Here is a 25,226-nt window from a genome sequence, read left to right as displayed (position 1 = left end):
TGCAGTTGTGCAGCTGCTTGCTGCTGAACCCTAATTAGTTTGTTTGGCTTATGTATAAGACCATAGAGCACACCTCAATTGGAACCACAGCTGCACTAGAGCAATTATGTTTCAGAATGCCCAATCATGTTCTCCAAGTGCACCAAGTGCAAGTGCACTAGGATTTTAGAACCACAGCTGCACTAGGATTTGGTGGTGGTGACTGAATGCAAGTGCACCAAGTTATAAGGGTCCATAAGCAGTGTTGTTATCTGGTCCAGACATAAGCTCCTGTAGTAAGTAGCTTTTGGTTTTATCTTTGTAAGATAACTGGTTCTTGTAGTTTGTTGTTGGTTTCTCTTAATGGAAATCGGAGGGGTAAACCCTTCCTTGATAAAAATTAAAGTGTCTGGTTTGTCGATTGCAGAACTGAACTTCTCTTTGAGAATGTGTACTCTGTGCTCTTGACATTTGCGCTTAAAGTTCTGAGAAAATCCACATGGTCTTTCATTTCTGTTGCATTGTTTTATCTATATGGTCTTTCATTTCAGAGTTACACTTATATCATATTAATCATTGACAAATCCACATGCTTAATCAATCGAGTAGTAAGTTGTTTAGGCTTGGCCATTTCCACTCATTGTAGATAGATAGAGTTACACTTTTGTTACATTGCGTTATCTTTCTGTAGAGTAGTAATGCTCCACTTCCATTGGTACTACTTGTGATGCTGACAGCAAGTCTGTAATACTGAAATTTTGTCAACTTGTGATGCTGCTGCTGTACCCCGAGAGGCCCTTGAGTTTGCTGGAATGTCGATTAACTTCCGTTCCGGCAAATTCGGGTACTCCATATGTCCTATTTTCAGCAAAGGTCATGCTGAAATTTTCCATGAATTTTAGCATGACTTTTCCATGAAATAGGACATATGGGGTACTTGTGACTAATGCATGGGCCGGGGTCTTAGTACTTAATTAAGTAGGAACCACTCATCCTAACCATTTGCTCTCAAAATTACCACTTCACTTCTTACTACTGAAAATCTTAGACCATCTCCATTCACCAATTGCTCAAACCAGTTCGAAGGGCGTGTTTTCACCACACTGTGGATTATCTTATTGGACCCAACAGAGATGATGTAGTTTTGAATTATGAACATAGGAAATGTCGTCATCGGACGACGAAAGTCTCCCGGGGGAGTGCGACTGGTGCCACGACGGTCGAGGTCTGTGCGACAGGCCTCACCTGGACGATGATCGGCGCTTCAGCATTAAGCTCGAGGAGACCTTCGAAGTTGAAACGGTACGCAACGACGACAAGTGTTTTTTTTCATAATTAAGCATGACTTCAACTATTTCAACGTGTAATTTCATCTTTTACAATTCGAGTATAGTTTATCCCATGCCATGCAAGACGCTATGTCTTGGAGAGGATGGATTTTGAAGATCATGAAAATTTTGAAACGAAGAAAATTCACCTAAGGACACATCATGATGTGGATTTTGAAGTAAATCTGTATAATGCTGAGAGCGTAACCCATTTTGGTTGCAAAAATTGGGAAGCATTTTGCAAGATGTATGGTTTTGATGAGGGTATGCTTGTCACCATGGATCTTGGTGATCCCTGACACCGACCATGACAATATGGACATTTGGGTCCTTGTTGATACGCCTCCAGTTCTACCGCTATGTGAGTTTCTCAAACATAGTTAATTATTAACTAATTTATATTGTTTATTTCAAAATAGTTGACAACTTATTTCCATTGACAGCTTATTTTGATTGTTCGAAAAATGTGCGGAACATGGTAGACAAAACCCACTACACCGATGGCTCCGAGTTAACTTATCAGGAGAAAAATCATCTGGTCGGATTTTGTACTGATCTTGAGAATTACAATATCTACAATCAAACTCCTCAACATTATGGTCAATACGTGCCACTAGTGCACGTGTTGAACTACGGTAACTACCATGGAGATACCCTGGTAAGATTTTTTACTATTACGACATCCGTGCATCTTTTGCATACTTCTAAAACTAGTACATCATTGCTAACTATGAAGTTATTACTATGTTTTTCAACAGAGAATCCCTGAGGATTGTGTGCCTCATTTGATGTATCAGAATGGCAGTCTTCGTGTTTTCAACTTATATCCAGGTCATCCTACGAATCTCAACTGTCCATACCGGATTTCTAGAAGAAGTGGAGACATGCTAATCAGAGAATGGAAAAAATGTATGGACAGTCGTAAGGAGGTTCTTGGAAGCAAAAGGAAGCGCCGCGCAAGAATTGGAGACAGGATGATCTCCATTCTCCATAATGGAGAGTCAGGGTCTATATTGTTTTATGCTATTTTACCTTAAATAGGGTATTTAGGTCCTGCCTAATATTGATGATCATGTGCTAAGAACAATTAAGTAGGGTTGGTTGGATGACTATCAGGATGATGATCGTATGACTTGTTATTAATAACGAGTAGAAGTTGTATGATGATGATTAGTAGGACTTGTTAGGATTAGTATTACTTTCGACAAACTCGCTACTCGCGGTCTCGAGACTTCTAATGTTCTATCTTTGTTCGGTCTTTTGAATTCGGAGACTAATATGATGAATTGTATTCGGAGACTAATCTTCTATTGTATTCGATGAATCTGCTGTTGCTGTGTGGTGCTGCTTATATTCTGTCCAATAATATATTTTGTAATCTGTGCAAAAATCAGAAAAGAAAAAAAATAATCCCTAATATACATACTAATGGCGCATCACACCGCAGTGTGCCATTAGTATGCCAAAGGATACTAATGGCGCATCACCCCGCAGTGCGCCATTAGTATGCCAAAGGATATTAATGGCGCATCACCACGCGGTGCGCCATTAGTATGGCTAGGCACATGGGTAAATATGGCCCCCTGGGAGGTATACTAATGGCGCGCCGTGGCCTATACTAATGGCGCACTGCCTGGTGCGCCATTAGTATACCAGATACTAATGGCGCACTAGTGGTGCGCCATTAGTAAAAAATACTAGTGGCGTGGTGCTAGTGGCGCACCAGTAGTGCGCCATTAGTAGGCAAAACTGGTGCGCCACTAGTAAGCCTTTTTCTAGTAGTGCGTGTGCCAACCCCTATGCATAGGTTCATGGGCGGAACCCGCAAGTTGATCACCAAAACATACATCAAGTGAATCAATAGAATAACCCATTGTCTCCATGGTTATCCCACCCAAGACATACATCAAGTGTTCTCAAATCATTAAAGACTCAATCCGATAAGATAACTTCAAAGGGAAAACTCAATCCATTACAAGAGAGTAGAGGGGGAGAAACATCATAAGATCCAACTATAATCGCAAAGCTCGCGATACATCAAGATTGTATCACCTCAAGAACACGAGAGATAGAGATCAAACACATAGCTACTGGTACATACCCTCAACCCCGACGGTGAACTACTCCCTCGTCGTCATGGAGAGCGCCGGGATGATGAAGATGGCCACCGGTGAGGGATCCCCCCTCCGGCAGGGTGCCGGAATAGGGTCGCGATTGGTTTTTCGTGGCTACAGAGGCTTGCGGCGGCGGAACTCCCGATCTATCCTGTTCCCCGATGGTTTTAGGGTATATTGATATATATAGGCGAAAGAAGTCGGTCAGGGGAGCCACGAGGGGCCCACGAGGGTGGAGGGCGCGCCCCCCTGCCTCGTGCCTTCCTCGTTGATCCCCTGACGTGTAGTCCAAGTCTCCCGGATTGCTTTCTTCCCAAAAATAACTTCCCCCGAAGGTTTCGTTCCGTTTGGACTCCGTTTGATATTCCTTTTCTGCGAAACACTGAAACAAGGGAAAAAACAGGAACTGGCACTGGGCTCTGGGTTAATAGGTTAGTCACAAAAATAATATAAAATTGCTTAGTAAAGCCCATTAATCATTCAAAACAGAATATAATATAGCATGAAGCAATCAAAAATTAGATACGTTGGAGACGTATCAAGCATCCCCAAGCTTAATTCCTGCTCGTCCTCGAGTAGGTAAATGATAAAAACAGAATTTTCGATGCGGAATGCTACTTGGCATAATTTTTTTATGTAACCCTCTTAATTGTGGATTGAATATTCAGATCCGAAAGATTCAAGATAAAAGTTTAATATTGACATAAAAGTAATAATACTTCAAGCATACTAACTAAGCAATTATGTCTTCTCAAAATAACATGGCCAAAGAAAGTTCATCCCTACAAAATCATATAGTTTAGTCATGCTCCATTTTCGTCACCCAAGAATGCTCTCATCATGCACAACCCCGATGACAAGCCAAGCAATTGTTTCATACTTTAGTAATCTAAAAAAATTTCAACCTTCACGCAATACATGAGCGTGAGCCATGGATATAGCACTATGGGTGGAATAGAATATAATAATGGGGGTTATGTGGAGAAGACAAAAAAGGAGAAAGTCTCACATCAACAAGGCTAATCAATGAGCTATGGAGATGCCCATCGATTGATGTTAATGCAAGGAGTAGGGATTTCCATGCAACGGATGCACTAGAGCTATAAATGCATGAAAGCTCAACAAAAGAAACTAAGTGGGTGTGCATCCAACTTGCTTGCTCACGAAGACCTAGGGCATTTGAGGAAGCCCATTGTTGGAATATACAAGCCAAGTTCTATAATGAAAAATTCCCACTAGTATATGAAAGTGACAAAACAAGAGACTCTCCATCATGAAGATCATGGTGCTACTTTGAAGCACAAGTGTGGAAAAAAAGGATAGTAGCATTGTCCCTTTTTATTCTCTTTTTTTTTGGCCTTCCTTTTTTATTTTGGACAATGCTCTATGAATGATGATCATCACACTTCTATTTATTTACAACTCAATTATTACAACTCGATACTAGAACAAAGTATGACTCTATATGAATGCCTTCCGGCGGTATACCGGGATAACAATGAATCAAGAGTGACATGTATGAAAAATTATGAACGGTGGCTTTGCCACAAATACGATGTCAACTACATGATCATGCAAAGCAATATGACAATGATGAGCGTGTCATGATAAGCGGAATGGTCGAAAGTTGCATGACAATATATCTCGGAATGGCTATGGAAATGCCATAATAGGTAGGTATGGTGGCTGTTTTGAGGAAGAGGTTTATGTGTGATAGAGCGCATCGTATCACGGGGTTTGGATGCACCGGCGAAGTTTGCACCAACTCTCAATGTGAGAGAGGGCAATGCACGATACCGAAGAGGCTAGCAATGATGAAGGGTAAGAGTGCGTATAATCCATGGACTCAACATTAGTCATAAAGAACTCACATACTTATTGCAAAAATCTACAAGTCATCAAAAACCAAGCACTACGCGCATGCTCCTAGGGGGATAGATTGGTAGGAAAAGACCATCGCTCGTCCCCGACCGCCACTCATAATGAAGACAATCAAAGAACACCTCATGTTTCAAATTTGTTACATAACGTTTACCATACGTGCATGCTACGGGACTTGCAAACTTCAACACAAGTATTTCTCAATTTCAAAATTACTCAACTAGCACAACTTTAATATCAGTACCTCCATATCTCAAAACAGTCATCAAGCATCAAACTTCTCTTAGTATTCAACACACTCATGAGAAAGTTTTTTACTAGTTAAAGCAAATTACCATGCTGTTTAAGACTCTCAAAATAATATAAGTGAGAGTTCATCTATTTCTTCCAAATAAAACTACCGTCGTGCTCTAAAAGATATAAGTGAAGCACTAGATCAAATGACAAACTACTCCAAAAGATAGAAGTGAAGATCAGTGAGTAGTCGAATAATTATGTAACTATGTGAAGACTCTCTAACATTTTAAGAATTTCAGATCTTGATACTTTATTCAAACAGAAAGCAAAACAAAATAAAATAAAATGACGCTCCAAGCAAAACACATATCATGTGGTGAATAAAATATAGCTCCAAGTAAAGTTACCGATAAACGAAGACGAAAGAGGGGATGCCTTCCGGGGCATCCCCAAGCTTAGACGCTTGGTTATCCTTGAATATTACCTTGGGGTGCCTTGGGCATCCCCAAGCTTAGGCTCTTGCCACTCCTTATTTCATAGTCCATCAAATCTTTACCCAAAACTTGAAAACTTCACAACACAAAACTTAACAGAAAATCTCGTGAGCTCCGTTAGCGAAAGAAAACAAAACACCACTTCATGGTACTGTAATGAACTCATTATTTATTTATATTGGTGTTAAACTTACTGTATTCCAACTTCTCTGTGGTTTATAAACTCTTTTACTAGCCATAGACTCATCAAAATAAGCAAACAACACACGAAAAACAGAATCTGTCAAAAACAGAACAGTCTGTAGTAATCTGTAACTAACGCAAACTTCTGGAACTCTAAATATTCTGCCAAAATAGGAAGACCTAAATAATTTGTTTAGTGATCTGCTGCAATTGGAATCAATATTATATCACGTTCTGGTAATTTTTAACAATTGTTTTCGTGAACAGAAAGTTTCTGGAATTTTCAGCAAGATCAAATAACTATTATCCAAGAAGATCCTATAGGTTTAACTTGGCACAAACACTAATTAAAACATAAAACCACATATAACCAGAGGCTAGATATATTATTTAGTACTTAACAGAATCAAAAATCAAGAAACTAAAATAAAATTGGGTTGCCTCCCAACAACCGCTATCATTTAACGCCCCTAGCTAGGCATGATGATTTCAATGATGCTCACATAAAAGATAAGAATTGAAACATAAAGAGAGCATCATGAAGAATATGACTAGCACATTTAAGTCTAACCCACTTCCTATGCATAGGGATTTTGTGAGCAAACAATTTATGGGAACAAGAATCAACTAGCATAGGAAAGCAAAACAAGCATAGCTTCAAGATTTTCAACACCTAGAGAGGAAACTTGATATTATTGCAATATGTAGAAGCATATGATCCTCTCTCATAATAATTTTCAGTAGCATCATGAATAAATTCAACCATATAACCAGCACATAAAGAATTTTTTCATGATCTACTTGCATAGAAATTTTACTACTCTCCACATAAGCAAATTTATTCTCATCAATAGTAGTGGGAGCAAACTCAACAAAATAACTGTCATGTGAAGCATAATCCAATTGAAAATTAAAATCATGATGACAAGTTTCATGGTTATATTTATTCTTTATAGCATACGTGTCATCACAATAATCATCATAAATAGGAGGCATGCTTTCATCATAATAAATTTGCACATCAAAACTTGGGGGACTAAAAATATCATCTTCATCAAACATAGCATCCCCAAGCTTGTGGTTTTGCATATCATTAGCATCATGGATATTCAAAGAATTCATACTAAAAACATTGCAATCATGCTCATCATTCAAAGATTTAGTGCCAAATATTTTAGTGCATTCTTCTTCTAACACTTTGGCACAATTATCGGAATCCTTATTTTCAAGAAAGACATTAAGAATATGAAGCATATGAGGCACCCTCAATTCCCTTTTTTTGTAGTTTTCTTTTATAGACAAAACTAGTGATAAAACAAGAAACTAAAAGACTCGGTTGGAAGATCTAAAGATATACCTTCAAGCACTCACCTCCCCAGCAACGGCGCCAGAAAAGAGCTTAGTTGACGGGGTGTGAGTGCCGCTAACCTAGCCTCCCTGGCAACGGCGCCAGAAAAGAGCTTGATGTCTACTACGCAACCTTCTTCTTGTAGACGTTGTTGGGCCTCCAAGTGCAGAGGTTTGTAGGACAGCAGCAAATTTCCCTCAAGTGGATGACCTAAGGTTTATCAATCCGTGGGAGGCGTAGGTTGAAGATGGTCTCTCTCAAACAACCCTGCAACCAAATAACAAAGAGTCTCTTGTGTCCCCAACACACCCAATACAATGGTAAATTGTATAGGTGCACTAGTTCGGCGAAGAGATGCTGATACAAGTGCAATATGGATGGTAGATATAGGTTTTTGTAATCTGAAAATATAAAAACAGCAAGGTAACTAATGATAAAAGTGAACACAAACGATATTGCAATGCTAGGAAACAAGGCCTAGGGTTCATACTTTCACTAGTGCAAGTTCTCTCAACAATAATAACATACTTGGATCATATAACTATCCCTCAACATGCAACGAAGAGTCACTCCAAAGTCACTAATAGCGGAGAACAAACGAAAAGATTATGGTAGGGTACGAAACCACCTCAAAGTTATTCTTTCAGATCGATCTATTCAAGAGTTCGTACTAGAATAACACCTTGAGATACAAATCAACCAAAACCCTAATGTCACCAAGATACTCCAATGTCACCTCAAGTATCCGTGGGTATGATTATACGATATGCATCACACAATCTCAGATTCATCTATTCAAACTAACACAAAGAACTTCAAAGAGTGCCCCAAAGTTTCTACGGGAGAGTCAAGACGAAAACGTGTGCCAACCGCTATGCATAGGTTCATGGGCGGAACCCGCAAGTTGATCACCAAAACATACATCAAGTGAATCAATAGAATAACCCATTGTCACCACGGTTATCCCACGCAAGACATACATCAAGTGAATCAATAGAATAACCCATTGTCACCACGGTTATCCCACGCAAGACATACATCAAGTGTTCTCAAATCATTAAAGACTCAATCCGATAAGATAACTTCAAAGGGAAAACTCAATCCATTACAAGAGAGTAGAGGGGGAGAAACATCATAAGATCCAACTATAATAGCAAAGCTCGCGATACATCAAGATCGTATCACCTCAAGAACATGAGAGAGAGAGAGAGAGATCAAACACATAGCTACTGGTACATACCCTCAGCCCCGGGGTGAACTACTCCCTCCTCGTCATGGAGAGCGCCGGGATGATGAAGATGGCCACCGGTGAGGGATCCCCCCTCCGGCAGGGTGCCGGAACAGGGTCCCAATTGGTTTTTCGTGCTTACACAGGCTTGCAGCGGCGGAACTCCCGATCTATCTTGTTCCCCGATGGTTTTAGGGTATATTGATATATATATATATATAGGCGAAAGAAGTCGGTCACGGGAGCCACGAGGGGCCCACGAGGGTGGAGGGCGCGCCCAGGGGGGGTGGGCGCGCCCCCCTGCCTCGTGCCTTCCTCGTTGATCCCCTGACGTGCACTCCAAGTCTCCCGGATTGCTTTCTTCCCAAAAATAACTTCTCCCGAAGGTTTCGTTCCGTTTGGACTCCGTTTGATATCCCTTTTCTGCGAAACACTGAAACAAGGGAAAAAACAGGAACTGGCACTGGGCTCTGGGTTAATAGGTTAGTCCCAAAAATAATATAAAAGTGCTTAGTAAAGCCCATTAATCATCCAAAACAGAATATAATATAGCATGAAGCAATCAAAAATTATAGATACGTTGGAGACGTATCAGCATCCCCAAGCTTAATTCCTGCTCGTCCTCGAATAGGTAAATGATAGAAACAGAATTTTTGATGTGGAATGCTACCTAACATATTTATCAATGTAATCTTCTTTATTGTGGCAAGAATATCCAGATCCATAAGATTCACGACAAAAGTTTAATATTGACATAAAAATAATAATACTTCAAGCATACTAACTAAGCAATTATGTCCTCTCAAAATAACATGGCCAAAGAAAGTTCATCCCTACAAAATCATATAGTTTAGTCATGCTCCATTTTTGTCACACAATAAAAGTTAATGCAAGGAGTAGGGATTGCCATGCAACGGATGCACTAGAGCTATAAATATATGAAAGCTCAACAAAAGAAACTAAGTGGGTGTGCATGATGAGAGCATTCTTGTGTGACAAAAATGGAGCATGACTAAACTATATGATTTTGTAGGGATGAACTTTCTTTGGCCATGTTATTTTGAGAGGACATAATTGCTTAGTTAGTATGCTTGAAGTATTATTATTTTTATGTCAATATTAAACTTTTGTCGTGAATCTTATGGATCTGGATATTCTTGCCACAATAAAGAAGATTACATTGATAAATATGTTAGGTAGCATTCCACATCAAAAATTCTGTTTCTATCATTTACCTATTCGAGGACGAGCAGGAATTAAGCTTGGGGATGCTGATACGTCTCTGACGTATCTATAATTTTTGATTGTCCATGCTATTATATTATCTGTTTTGGATGTTTATGGGCTTTATTAAACACATTTATATTATTTTTGGGACTAACCTATTAACCCAGAGCCCAGTGCCAGTTCCTGTTTTTTCCCTTGTTTCAGTGTTTTGCAGAAAAGGAATATCAAACGGATTCCAAACGGAATGAAACCTTCGGGGGACTTATTTTTGGAACGGAAGCAATCCAGAAGACTTGGAGTTTACGTAAGGGAAGCAACGAGGAAGGCACGAGGCAGGGGGCGCGCCCACCCACCTGGGCGCGCCCTCCACCCTTCTGGGCCCCTCGTGGCTCCCCTGACGTATTTCTTCCTCCTATATATACCAATATACCCTAAAACATTCGGGGGACAGAATAGTTCAGGAGTTCCGCCGCCGCAAGCCTCTGTAGCCACCAAAAACCAATCCGGACCCTGTTCCGGCACCCTGCCGGAGGGGGGAGCCCTCACCGGTGGCCATCTTCATCATCCCGGCGCTCTCCATGATGAGGAGGGAGTACTTCACCCTCGGGGCTGAGGGTTTGTACCAGTAGCTATGTGTTTGATCTCTCTCTCTCTCGTGTTCTTGAGGTGATACGATCTTGATGTATCGTGAGCTTTGCTATTATAGTTGGATCTTATGATGTTTCTCCCCCTCTACTCTCTTGTAATGGATTGAGTTTTCCCTTTGAAGTTATCTTATCGGATTGAGTCTTTAATGATTTGCGAACACTTGATGTATGTCTTGCCATGCGTATCTGTGGTGACAATGGGATATCACATGATTCACTTGATGTATGTTTTGGTGATCTACTTGCGGGTTCTTGCCATGAACCTATGCATAGGGGTTGGCACACGTTTTCTTCTTGACTCTCCGGTAGAAACTTTGGGGCACTCTTTGAAGTACTTTGTGTTGGTTTGAATAGATGAATCTGAGATTGTGTGATGCATATCGTATAATCATACCCACGGATACTTGAGGTGATATTGGAGTATCTAGGTGACATTAGGGTTTTGGTTGATTTGTGTCTTAAGGTGTTATTCTAGTACGAACTCTTGAATAGATTGATCCGAAAGAATAACTTTGAGGTGGTTTCGTACCGTACCATGATCTCTTCGTTTGTTCTCCGCTATTAGTGGCTTTGGAGTGACTCTTTGTTGCATGTTGAGGGATAGTTATATGATTCAATTATGTTATTATTGTTGAGAGAACTTGCACCAGTGAAAGTATGAACCCTAGGCCTTGTTTCCTAGCATCGCAATACCGTTTACGCTCACTTTTATCATTAGTTACCTTGCTGTTTTTATATTTTCAGATTACAAAAACCTATATGTACCATCCATATTGCACTTGTATCACCATCTCTTCGCCGAACTAGTGCACCTATACAATTTACCATTGTATTGGGTGTGTTGGGGACACAAGAGACTCTTTGTTATTTGGTTGCAGGGTTGTTTGAGAGAGACCATCTTCATCCTACGCCTCCCACGGATTGATAAACCTTAGGTTATCCACTTGAGGGAAATTTGCTACTGTCCTACAAACCTCTGCACTTGGAGGCCCAATAACGTCTACAAGAAGAAGGTTGCGTAGTAGACATCACCGTGCCTGCATGGAGCAACTCGCCACTCCTCATCGAGCTGAACTGGAGCAGCGAGTTGCTGAACCACGCGCCTACTTGGGGCGAGAACTGGCTTCGTCGGGCCAAGCGAGGTTGGTGAAGCATCGAGCGGCCTCGCCCGTATCCGGAGGACTCGGCGGGCCTCCCAGCCGAGAAATATGCTGGAGAACGGCTCCTCGGAAGCCATCGGAAGAGTGGAGAAAATGGTGAAGGAGGAGATGGGGGAGCGGCGGAGGGGTGCGATTCTTGCCCGCTGTCTTTCTGGCCTTGTTTAAATAGAGGGCGGACGGCAGGAGCTTGGCCGGCGTCTGGCCTCGTTTAAACTGAGGGCGGACTGGAGGAGCTCGGCCGGTGTTGCGTTTAATTCCGGCCCGCTCATGAATGGACGTGTGGCCGGAGTAGGTTTTTCGGTTTGCATGCGGGTTTAACGGAGGGGTTTGATGGAGGCGAGGAGGCATGTTCAGCCGGGCATGCAGCGGGCGGCGCAGTACTATTCGATTTGACAGCAGGCGGCGCAATTCCCGATTCGGCTTTAATGCAGACGAGCGAGGGAGTAGCGGTTCCCGAAATGTTGAACGGCCAATGCATCCTCCTTCAATTAATGCATGAGGGAAGTAATGGGAGGAGGAAAGAGGCTGCACGATGTGAATGCAACACAGTTTGCCCCCATATAAAGGCGCCCGTCCATTCCAATGCATCTACCACATCGTACGCACCTAAGCATTTGCCTAAGCACCTACACTAAGCGCAAAAGAGCTCACTCCAGACCCATGGCGGCGATGCGCATGAGCGGCCAGCGGCTGTGCCAGATGGTGCACGACGTCGGCCTGCGACATGGCGCCGAGCATCGTCCCCAGACGGTGTTGGAGACCGGCTAGTGGATGGCCACCGTCGACGCCAACTACGACTCTCAGTTGGACCAGATGATCGTTGCCACCACCAACAAGTTCACCGTCCTCAAGAAGCTCGCGGACGACATCGCCGTACTCCTCTAGCCCGCGCGCCCGGGCTCCTCATTGCCTACCACCCTAATCGGCCTCCATGGCCAGAACCTCTTTCAAGCACTGGTGGCCCTGCGACTGCCCGCCGACGCCACGAAGAATGTCCACCTGGAGGTCGCGCTCGCCGCGAGGCGCCTGGCCCTGCAAGAATTCGTTGACCTACACATCCACGTGTGCGAGCAAATCGTGTACATAGGTATCTACAAGGCCAGTGAGGACGCTACGACGTTGGCCTTCCACAACCGGCTGGAAGCCTTGGATGCCTTTGCTGAGAAGCACCTCGACCTCACCACAAAAGCCGCCGCTCCTTAGCCACCGGTAGTTGAGGAGGAGGAGGTCGTACGTTGATGGATGCATCTTTCTTCTTGCCTTCTGTAACCACCACTTCGATCGCATCATCATCATGGCCTTAATTCTTATTGTGATGTTGCATTCTTGTTCCAGTCAATACCGACATGTGCGATCCCTTGGCTTAATTATATGCATCACTGTAACTAGTACTCCATCCGTCAATTTATAAGTTGTGCTTACCTTTTCCATCAACTTCGTGCAACGCGCGGGCATCTTGCTAGAAACACTAGAACATGTCGGACCGCGTGTGACCAAACAGACGATGCGCCAACCTAGCTACTACGTACCCTGCTTATCTGACGGAAATAGCCCCGCCCTAGCGTTTCCAATCGTTATTACTATCTATCGATCGTGCCAAGGAGCAGAACCAAAATGTTACAATTTATACATGTTTCTCTACTCCTACTCCTATAAAAGACTCAGTTGGTGATGGTGGTGTGTCTGCCATCCGTCGTTTCTGACCATTAGATCTCCATCTAACGGTTGTGAGGTAAGTTGTGGCATTTTTGCAACAATAGCCCACTTCTCTGCTCCAATTTGCAGAGAACCCCTTATTATCTTGAAAGCAACCACATCCCTCCCTCACCTCATCAAAACAGCCTGAGAAATATATACTCCTATAAAAGACTCAGTTGGTGATGGTGGTGTGTCTGCCATCCGTCGTTTCTGACCATTAGATCTGCATCTAACGGCTGTGAGGTAAGTTGTGGCATTTTTGCAACAATAGCCCAGTTCTCTGCTCCAATTTGCAGAAAACCCCTTATTAACTTGAAAGCAACCACATCCCTCCCTCACCTCATCAAAACAGCCTGAGAAATATATTTTGAGTGAAAAGTACTCCCTCTGATCCTAAATATTTGTCTTTCTAGAGATTTCAATAAGTGACTACATATGGAGCAAAATGAGTGAATCTACACTTGAAATCTCTAAAAAGTCAAATATTTAGGAACGGAGGGTGCAATATATTAGGTGTATATCAAAACAAGAGTGATTTCTTTCAAGTTTGTGAACAAGTACTACTATTCTACTACTTTGGGTCCGTCGCAACGCACAGGCACATTGCTAGTAAAAGGAAAAGGCCTGCCGCGTTCGCGTCGCACTCCCCCCCCCCCCACACGCCCGGGAATCGGGAGTACTCCACGGCCCGTCCGGCACGACACATAGCTTAGGGAAGGCGTGTTGCCTAGCATTTTCACTTTCATGCGGGACCGTCGTTGAGTAAACCGACTATTGGCAAACCGCACCCCGCCCGCCGCCAGGTTGGAAAACAGAAACGAGGGGAAGATCTAGCTGTAGCACGGAAGCCAAGAAATTTGGTGTCAGATGGGGCTCGTTGATAGAGTAGGAGCATTCTGTACTACTCTACTCCTACTAGTACCAAGTTTGTACTATAAAACTAGTACTAACAATATACAACTAGTAGGTACGTGCATGGCACAACATCGTAGGAACAAAAAACGGGAAGATCTTGTTTTGGGTGATTTCTCTTTTTTCTGTCAACGTAGTATGAATAATATGATGTGGAGGCACCCATGAAGCTTATGTGGCTTGGTTGCATGGCTACGAAAGGTTAGAGAAAAATAAATAGATAATGTGTTTAGAGTGCACTCCACTAAACAGATATACTTTGGATCCATTGCAACGGGCCGGCACATCTATATCTATACCCCCTATATAGTGTGTGAATAACTTTGAAAGTTGGTTGTTGGATGAAGCCAATCCGATGGTACAAAGATGACAAATCCGAGCACTACTGGCCGTTGGATATCATCTACATTCCACCAGATTCTGCCACATGTAGAATCTAGAAGACTCCATGGTTGAACTTCATTCATGACTAACTTTGCCACAACTAAGCTTAGGCAAAGTGTGTCTGAAACAAAAAAAGGTGGCTAACAAAATGGCCACCACAAGTGGGCAAGATTTGGCAAGAAGTTGAGTCTAGGACATGTGGACCATGTAGCTAGAAAAGTGTGGCAAGCCACAAGTGTAGCAAATAACCAAACACATGTCGGCACGTCTAAGATTAGGCGTGGCAACCTTAGGCTGCAAACCAAACCATAACTTTGAAAGTTGGTCGTTGGATGAAGCCAATCCGACGGTACAAAGATGGCAAATCCGAGCACTACTGGCCGTTGGTTATCATCTACATTCCACCAGATTTTGCCACATGTAGAATCTAGAAGACTCCACATGTAGAAGCATAATGCACAAACCACCAGAATCTCATGCGTGCAATGCACGTGTACCTTACTAGTAGTTGGTAGTAGTAAGAAACAAATTCCGGGTTTGGCACGAGCTCGTACCGCGCGAGCACCACAAGGCCTGCTGCAGGAGTTACATTTCCCTCTCGGGGCCCACGGGACCGAACTTCAGTGGCTTAGTGCCCGACCTATGAGTCAATGACATGCGAACCTTAAATGCGGTTGGCCCACATGTCATTCTCATGGTGGTGGTGTGGTTCACGACTCACTCGTTTGAGATGAACCGGCCGATGGTGGCGTGGTTGTGGTGACGGTGCCACAGCTGGGCGTCAGGGCGTTACGAGGCGTAGATGGCCACACCAGCGGGTACTACCTGTAGTACAGAAGTACTCCAGCTGAGAATTGATGCCCGTGACGAAATGTGTCACAGCCGCTGGATGAAAATTCGATGGTGCGGGATGTGTGGTGTCATGGGTTCGTGCGGCGTCGTGGGAATCGCGTGTGGCTGTGGTAGAAACTTGATGCTCGCCGCATTTAAGGTGGCCCACATGTCATGCACACAAAGGCAGAGGGGCGGTGCGGCTGAGAGGGGTGAGGCGCACGTCGGGGGACGTGGTGCCGTGGGTTGGAGCGGCGTCGTGGGAATCGCGGGTGGCAGTGGGTGAAACGTGATGGTCGTCATAGTTGAATTGCCATGGAGAAGCTGTCATGTCTACGGACACATGCATTGCATACCGATCACTGGAAAGAGTAGTAGAGAAAGCTAGGCGGATAAATAGTTCCTTATAGTCAAGCGAACCCATGCTACTACTTGTTCCAAAGACAAGCACACCATCGAAATAGTCCATCTATATCAATATACATAGAGAGGGAATATATTTTTACAAGAGAGGAAATAGTTCATCCATCCATAATGCCCTACTGCTGGTGCATCATCTTCTTCTTCTTCTTCTTCTTCTTGTTCTCATTTTCTCTGGGAAACGGCTTCGCAACAAGCTCTCTGCACCTTGCAACTATCTCGAAACTCACACGGGCATCGAGGGCAGCATATTTTATCCGCTCGTACGTCAAGGGATAATTCTCCCATCCAGACGACCTTAATGCCAGCGTCTTGTCACCCTTCTGAAGATTTGTTCCTAGCACAAAATTTGCTACGTCGAATAGGGATGGTGCCGGTTTATCACAATCTTCTACAGGAATTTTTATTCTGGTTTGTAGGTCAGCGATGCTTTTCAAATCAAGGTTGTACGGCTCCAACTTCTGTTTGTCCCCTGCGATGGCTGCCCCACAGAAGTATATGTCCTCCCGAGACAAGAAATCGTGAAGCTCACCTGGTATGGAGGGCGCGTGTATGATGTGGTACACCAAAACATCATCTTCGAGGCACAGCTGAAGGACAGCGGCGTGTTGCATCTTCCCTGTGGCACGCTCCGTGTACTCTGCGTCGAGACCGATGACATTCATCTCCACCTTTTGGAGGGAGTTGGATACATTGTTGATCCACTTCCGAACAAGCCTTGGGTGGTTGGTGACTGTGGCAACTATGCTCAATGAGCCTTCGACGAGGACATGTTGGATGCTAAAAAACCTGCATCTCGATCTCTTTCGCCATTTGGAACCGCTGGACCGGAGGGCTATGGTTTGGAGAATTGGGATTAGATGGCTAGTCTAACTGGAGAAGATGATTATTTATAGGGGCTTCGGAGTTACTCCAGGAGGATGTGAAGAGGTTAAAACAATGTGAATGCAGTGTGGTTTGGATGCAAATGAAGATCCAGGAGTAGTGAAAAAGCTGAGGAAAATCGGTTCCCGATGGAGAAGTAAATGGGAGAAGTTATGCGCATGCATGAGGAGAGGTGCGGTGGTTTGACTGCTGCATGCAATGGATTGGACGGGCTATTCGGTTGCCTTTTCTCTCTCCCATGCGCACAGAGTGGCCCACTTGCATGCTGTAGTTTATTAGCTGGAGCCTGGCTGCAACTGCTCATGCGTACGCTAATTAATGCTGTGAATGCGGGGCATGGAGGGAAATGGGCACATGCAAAAGGGTATATACGCAGACTAATTAGAGAAATAATGAAAAAAAATTATGCGCAGACAAAAGAGGACCGGAGGGAGTACTGCTCCTGTTCCTACTACGGTTAAGGAATATGCGGTTATCCTCAAAAAAGAAAAGTCCTTCTTCGCGCTTCCGCATGGACGAGAATTTGGTTCTACTCGCAATATGGATGATAGCTGGAGGATGAAGTGAACCCAGAGGCATGCTAGCACGGGAGTGTACTCATGTTCCTACTACTCCTACTTGTAGTAGTAGTACAACTGTGGTACACTTGATGGTCAAAATACTATTATTCATCCGGTCCTCACAGTGAAGTGACAAGACCCTGCGCCCGAGGTGAAATCAGTCTAGGCGGCGTGTCTGGGTTACCAAAGTCAGCCTCACCTTGTGCACTGTGAGTCACTGTCACCGCCGCTGTATAGCATGCCTCGCCTCGTCTCCCTCTCCCCTAGCACCACTCCATCTCCATCTCCGTCCTGCCGGAGATCCTGAGGTCACTCTTCATTATCTCACTATGCCCCCGCATACCCTCGCCTCGCTCGCCCCCCACAGTACCACTATTCCTTCGCTAGTCGCTCCAGCACCGACATCCTTCTCCCCCGTAAATCAAGCCCCCAAAACCCCACCTTCCAAACTCCACCATGGCCGAACGCGAACCGCGCAGGATCCATATGAGCCGCGATTGGAGAAATCTCCCCAGTGACGTCCTCGACCTCTGTTGTTCATGTATGGATATGTTGAGCGCCCTGCGGCTGGCTGCATGCTCGAGGGGCATGCACACGGCCATCATTGAAGCGAGGCCAAAGCTTTTCAAGACACCCTGCTTGATGCTATCTGGTCTTGCGAGATTGGCTCACCATGATACGGAGGCGTACATGATGCCCCTCGACTTCAATCCGATCTCCATTAGCCAAAACTTCTTTGCAGGTATGTACTGGGTCGTCGTACATCATTTCCCTCGACTTTGATCCGATCACCATCGCCCGAAACTTCTTGGTAGGTATGTACTGGGTCGGCATGAACTCCCACTGGATGGCTGCCTTCAGAGAAGATGGTAAAAAGTTGGTGCTCGTGAACTTCTAGACCTCCCATGAGATTATCCTTCCTCCGTTGGATTATATAGAGTTTTACCATCACGGTCCTAGTCATCTAGATTACCACGTTAGTTGGACGGCCTTGTTTTGCGGAAGTTTGTAATCTGCCAAGTGCCCACATGTCATGCGAATTACGCAGACTTCAAGCTAATTGCCTTGTTCGACCACGGACTCGCCTATCTTTACGCCGGTGCCTTCTTTAGCTGGAGACAACTCAGCTCGCAGTGGATCATCGTCAAAGCTGATACACACTTCTGTGATGCTATTGAACACAATGGCATCATCTACGCGATCGACAAAGCAGATGGCACCACGTATTGCTAGGACGGCGCGTGTAAGTTGTCTCCGTCTCATGTTAATGATGACGCCATGACACTGTTTGAACTTTTTGTGATGATTGGCATATCCCTGCTTGAGCAGAATTTGAGTAGAACTATGGCAATGTATTAAAGACACCATAAATCAGCTATATTTGGAATGAGTTAACTCATGCGATTGTGATCATGTCATTACAGCCAATTTGTACCCCTGAATAATCAAACGGTTAGGAATATATGGATATTCTCCTTATTTTACAGTAATCTATATACTACTACTAAATATGAGTGTGTATCAATGGCCATGTTAGTTTCCTCATTTTCATGATGTAGAAACATGCACCACACTGTTGGTTTCATCTAACCATACATTAGGGAAGTAAATGTGCATATGGAGAACTCTATATTTGGAAGTAGTGAAATCCTGTAATGCTTACCATGTGTACATACCTATATTCACCCTTCAGCAATCAATGGCTAGAATAATATCCTCACAAAAATTTTGCCCACAGAACACGAGTATATAACAATGCATGGTATGTTAGTTACCTTTAAGAATTTGTTTGTGAGGACAGAACATGATTCCATAACATGCATGACATGGTAGTTTCCTGTGAAGAATCGATTGCGAGATAACATGAGTATAACCATGCATGGCACATCTATATTTTCGAACCCGGTATACATTTCCATGTATTTTCCTCCTAGTTTCAACAGGGACATATCAATGTTGTTTCTTGCATTATCCTACTCATACTCTGAAAAATGTTGATCTTACATTAACAATGCCTGTCCTTTTTGATATGATGCAGTGTCCCTACAGTTACCGCCCTTTGTAATCATACCACCTTTGCCAAAAACAGGGAAGCACAACTGGTTCCTCGCTCACGAAGACAAAATACTGATGATCATTCGGACACATGAGCCGGAAAAGTTATATTGCAAAAACCCCACTGTATACAAGCACCGTGAAATACCTGAGTATCCGGACAGTGGCTCTTACGTCTATGAGCAGGATACCAGCTTTTTGGGGCCTTCAGGATTTTTTAGTTGGAGGCAGGTAAACAGCCTTGGTTCACACTCTCTGTTTTTCGGACTCAATTATCCGATTAACCAGGAGATCACCATTGGCAAGGACCTTGATGGCAGAGAGGCTCTCTTTCCTATGGAAAACTGTGTCTACACGGCGAGCCCTAGGAGTTCGGGAGCAAACTCCCCTGATTGTCAACGATACAGCCTGCAGCCAAAAGAAGATGCGAATGACAAAGGCATCCGGATTAACTTTGATCCTTGGATGTCTCAATTACGATAGGCAGTGATGTGGTTCAAGCCTTCAGGTTGATAGGTAATTGGGCTGTTGCGTCAAAAGGGTGGACTACTGGTGTCTCCGGATCATTGGTCGCTGAAGCGGGGCTGCAAATTATGATGGTGTTGGATCATCTCTTCGAATGACTTTGTTGTCTTTGCTGCTTGTTCTGGATGGTTAGTTCTTTCTTTTGTTATGCATATTCCTTGTCATTTAGTCATCCTCGTCTATGTCACTCTTACTATGTAATAATTGGTTCTGTTTAGAATGTCATTCTCGTCTGGATCACGAGAGTCTGAGCGCTGCAGATGGGTGCGTTTTGGTGGTGTAGCAGGACTTCTTATGAACTATCACGTCTTGCTGTTTATGTCAGTAGTAGTCACTAGTCAGTGTTTGAATGTTGTATATATCGTTGTTTTGAATTGTTTATTGTCTCGAACTACTGGTGGGCTAAATGAGGGCATCACCATTCTCCAGTGTTCAGAGTGTATCTCCTTTTTGCAAGTTATATAATTTGAGCTCAGTATCTTTTCGATGATGTACACTTGTTTGGGCCAGTGAGGTGTCGTTGAATATGGGCCGAGTAGTAACGCAATGCCAAACAGGTCAATTATGACTCTCAGGCCGGGCTCTCCAAACAAGAAAGAATAAGGACTCTTAGGCCGACATGTGGGCGCCACCGGTGCTTTCGTGTGCTTGCGCGCCGAGAGCATATTGGTGCGTGTTCGAAATTCAAGCTACCTTTTCATCCCCAATCTCCCACCCCTCCCCCACCTCTGGAATCTCGATTCCTACTCCAGTTCCCCCAAATCCCCCTCCCATACTCCCTGTACTCAAGCTCACTATCATATCGCCGGTCAACGCGGATCTCCGGGCCGGAGATCCTGAGGTCCGTCCTGCCTTCGGTCGCTACGTGCTATCGCTCAACAGTGGCATGGCGGCGCTTGACGACCAGTTTGCCGGCAAAGTGCCGATGGTAACCATCAACGGCGACCAACCCTCCGTCTCGCCGGATGACCTTGTCAAAGCTCTTGGCATTGCACACGACATCCAAATAAGTGACTTGCTCGTCGAAGTCTGTCCGCCACCGGCTGATTTCTTCGTAAGGTTCCGGACAACTTTCGACTGCAGTCGTGTGTTCGAATCTTCCCGGCGTTTGTTCTGCGATGGCGCGCTGGTGAGCTTTGATCGGTGGCACCCAGGATGGGGCTCGGTGCCCTCTGAGCTTGAGTTTTTAACAAATCTTACCTTCCACGGCATGCCTCGACGTGCTTGGAACAGCGAGTCCATGAATGAGCTTATCAGCGACCTTGGAGGTGATCTCGTAAGTATGTTTGTTCCTCTAGACAGCTGGGCTCTGACGGTTATGGCATGGATGAAGAAGCCGTCCACCATACCGAAGGTGATTGGTGTTGAGATACCGGTGCAGGAACCGGGGTTGTACTATTCGTCACCACCAAGGCCGCCGCGCACCACGTTAGGGATGTACCTGTATCGAGTGTTCGTGCATGTCGAAGAAGTGGTCAATCCATCAATCGAAGTCCTGCCGCCGCCGCTGGTGCCAGGGTCCGTCGACAACGTCCATTACAGGAGTCAACGTCAGACTTTCCCCGTGTTGCTCGGAACGATGGATGGCACAGGGCCTACTCCATCGCGCAGCGAAGGCCACTGCTTCTTTGGGAGAAGAGGCAGGGCTGGCTGCCTGGATGTGCTCTAATTTGAGGTAACAACTGAATCTTGTCAGATACTAGTTAAATCCGAGCTATGGGTGTGAAGCACTGATGTGCTAGTACATTTGATTGTGACCTGTTCTAATTTTGTACCTGAACTTTTTTTAGAAAGGGCTGTACGTCAACTTAATGTGCTAGCAGAACTTATTGTGTTGTCTGTCTGTTTTCTTTGCATAGCATTCAAGATATTTCCCTGTCATTTATCAAGACGATGAATCATTATGTACGAGTTCGTTGGTTTCAACATAGCCCTACCCGTAGCGATCCACTGCTTCCATCCTGATTGTGCCACCTGCGTGAAATTTTTGTATGCAAGTTCAGTGTGCTATGATGTTCTATATGATTGTGTCAACTATATAAGTTTTTACTGAGCATCAGCAATGCATATGGCTGAAAGATGTATTTACGAGCATCGACTAATGGGTCTCTCTCTCACACACACACACACACACGCACACACGCACACACACACAAGTGGGACCCGTTGAATTATTTCTTTGCTCGTGACAACTTTTAATTACGTTCCACTGTAATCTAACTTTTTTCTTAAGTTATTAATTAAGCTCCGTGACTTCAAAAAGTTGTACAGAAGCTTGTTTGGGCCTTTCCAGCGCCGCTGAATGTGGGCTGAGTAGCCATGTTAGGTTGTACTGTACTACGCAGGCCTCTTTTTTCAACATCAGCAATGCAACTGGGCCGACAGTTGTACACAATATCCGGGTCAACTTGTTATTCTCAGCCCCGCTGGGCTGCAAACTTTCCTAGGAGGATGCCTTAGGCTTAACAAGAAAATGGACTTTAAGAAATAATGGGATGTAATTATAATAACTGGGCAATAACTATAAAAAATGTACCAAACGCGTAATTAGTTTAAAAAATATATTATTTTCGAAATTTGAAAATTTGAATTTCATTACTTGTTGCGCGCGCAATATTTCGTTGGATTTTAATGTAATACAACTTTTTTTGAAATTATATTTAATTTGACTAGAAATTTCGGATAAAAATATTTCGGATCCCATAAAAATGTGGGAATTTTTTTTGAATTCTGTTTTGAGCGGTTGGTTGAAATTATTAATCGTTGTCCTAGCTAGAAAATGGGTTGTACTTTTAACAAATTGTAAATGGGCTGTAGTAAATTCCATTAGAATAAAAAATGGGTTGTACATTCTTACAAATCGCAATGGGCTATATGTTCTCTGCCACACACTTATGGGCCTTCTAAGTTGACGCGTCCCCTAAAAAAAACTAAGTTGACGTGTATGCAAGGCTTTGTCAACAACACACGGTTCTGGCAGATATGGCCGTCGGATGTCCATCCAACGGATGTCGCGCTTCTTCCTCAATCTCGGATATTCTTGCTTCAGCCGCCCAAAAAATGATTCCTCCCGCTGACATCTGGGGCGCACCGTTTCAGAGGCTGACCTGTGGGCCTACTAAGTTGACGCGTACCAATGGCTTTGTCAACTTAGTTAATATAAACGATTCTAGCTGCAGTGACCGTACGATGTCCATCCAACGGCCGTAGTGCTTCTACAACCTCTGGTCTTCTTGCTCCAGCCGCCCAAAGCAGCGCCGGTCGTGCCGCGTGCTCCTGCCTCCCGTGGCCGGTTGTGATGCCGTGGAGGCCTCACCGCCCCCTACTACTCCCACGCTGGCCAGGCCATCCCTCTACTCACCCACTCCCTCTGTTATTCCGCGGCGACGGCAGCCTCACACCGGAGCCGAACCAGTGAACCCTCGTACTCCTCTCCGCGCGGGCTTCCACTGCCACCGCTGCTTTGTCAACTTAGTCAATATGAACGATTCTAGCTCCAGTGACCGTACGATGTCCATCCAACGGCCATAGTGCTTCTTCAACCTCTGGTATTCATGCTCCAGCCGCCCAAAGCAGCGCCGCTCGTGCCGCGTGCTCCTGCCTCCCGTGGCCGGCTGTGATGCCGCGGAGGCCTCACCGCCCCTACTACTCCCACCGCTGGCCAGGGCATCCCTCTACTCACCCACACCCCCTATTATTCTGCAGCGACGGCAGCCTCACACCGCAGCTGAACCAGTGAACCCTCGTACTCCTCTCCGCGTGGGCATCCACTGCCGCGTCTTCCCCGGCTACGCGTCGTCCCCTTCCTAGGCCTCGCCGTCGTCCACCGCCCTGGTGCTCTCGGCGCGGCGTGGTCAACGTGGTCAAGGAACGACTTCCATCGGAGGTGGACTGTACGTGGAGAGGCTGACAGCTGGTCCACGACAGCGGCAAGGAAGTGCCTCCTTATTACGCGGAAAATAATGATTCCTCCACCTGACAGCAGGGACCCAGCGGACAGGCCACCGTATTTTGTGAAAAAAACGTTTCCCCCTGACTGCTGGGACCCACCGGATGGGCCACCGTATTGCGCGAAAAAAAACGTTCCCCCCGCTGTCAGCTTGGACCCACCGGAAGTGCCTCCTTATTATGCACAAAAAAATGAATACTCCCGCTGCTGGTTGGGACCCACCTTGGTGGGAGGCTGACTTGTGGGCCTACTAAGTTGATGGGGACGGAGTGCTTTGTCAACTTAGTCAATATGAATGATTCTAGCTCCAGTGACCGTACGATGTCCATCCAACGGCTGTAGTGCTTCTTCAACCTCTCGTCTTGTTGCTCCAGCCGCCCAAAGCAGCACCGGTCGTGCCGCATGCTCCTGCCTCCCGTGGCCGGCTGTGCTGCCGCGGAGGCCTCACCGCCCCCTACTATTCCCACCATGGCCAGGTCATCCCTCTACTCACCCACACCCCCTGTTATTCTGCGACGACGACAGCCTCACACCACAGCGAACCAGTGAACCCTCGTACTCCTCTACGCGTGGGCATCCACTGCCGCATCTTCCCCGGCTCCGTGTCATCCCCTTCCTAGGCCTCGCCGTCGTCCACCGCCCTGGTGCTCTCGGTGCGGCGTGGTCAACGTGGTCAAGGAACGGCTTCCATCGGACGTGGACTGTACGTGGAGAGGCTGACAGCTGGGTCCATGGCCGCAGCAAGGAAGTGCCTCCTTATTACGCACAAAATAATTATTCCTCCACCTGACAGCGGGGACCCACCGGACGGGCCACCGTATTTCGTGAAAAAAACGTTTCCCCCTGACTGCTTGGACCCACCAGCTACATCTTCGCACACAAGGAAGTGCGTCCGGAAAAAAAAACGATTCGCCCCTGACTGCTGGGACCCACCAGCTACATCTTCGCACGCAAGGAAGTGCATGACAGTCGGGACCCACCTGGTCGAAGCATACGTAGCTTTGTCATTCTGGTCGCGAACGTGTACGTACATACTGGTCGATGTAGAGGCGCGCACATGTCGTAGTAGAGGCGTGCACGTAGCATATACACGTACGTACAGCGGCCAGTGTGCAAGAAAGAAAATACGGCCACGTATGTACATACGGGCAGGGTCTCGAATGCCTACTCGCGCATACGTA

The sequence above is a fragment of the Triticum aestivum genome, chromosome 1D (genome assembly GCF_018294505.1).
Source record: "Triticum aestivum cultivar Chinese Spring chromosome 1D, IWGSC CS RefSeq v2.1, whole genome shotgun sequence".
In the NCBI taxonomy this organism is placed as follows: domain Eukaryota; kingdom Viridiplantae; phylum Streptophyta; class Magnoliopsida; order Poales; family Poaceae; genus Triticum; species Triticum aestivum.
The sequence above is the reverse complement of the archived record's forward strand: the minus strand, read 5'-3'. Positions refer to the sequence as shown.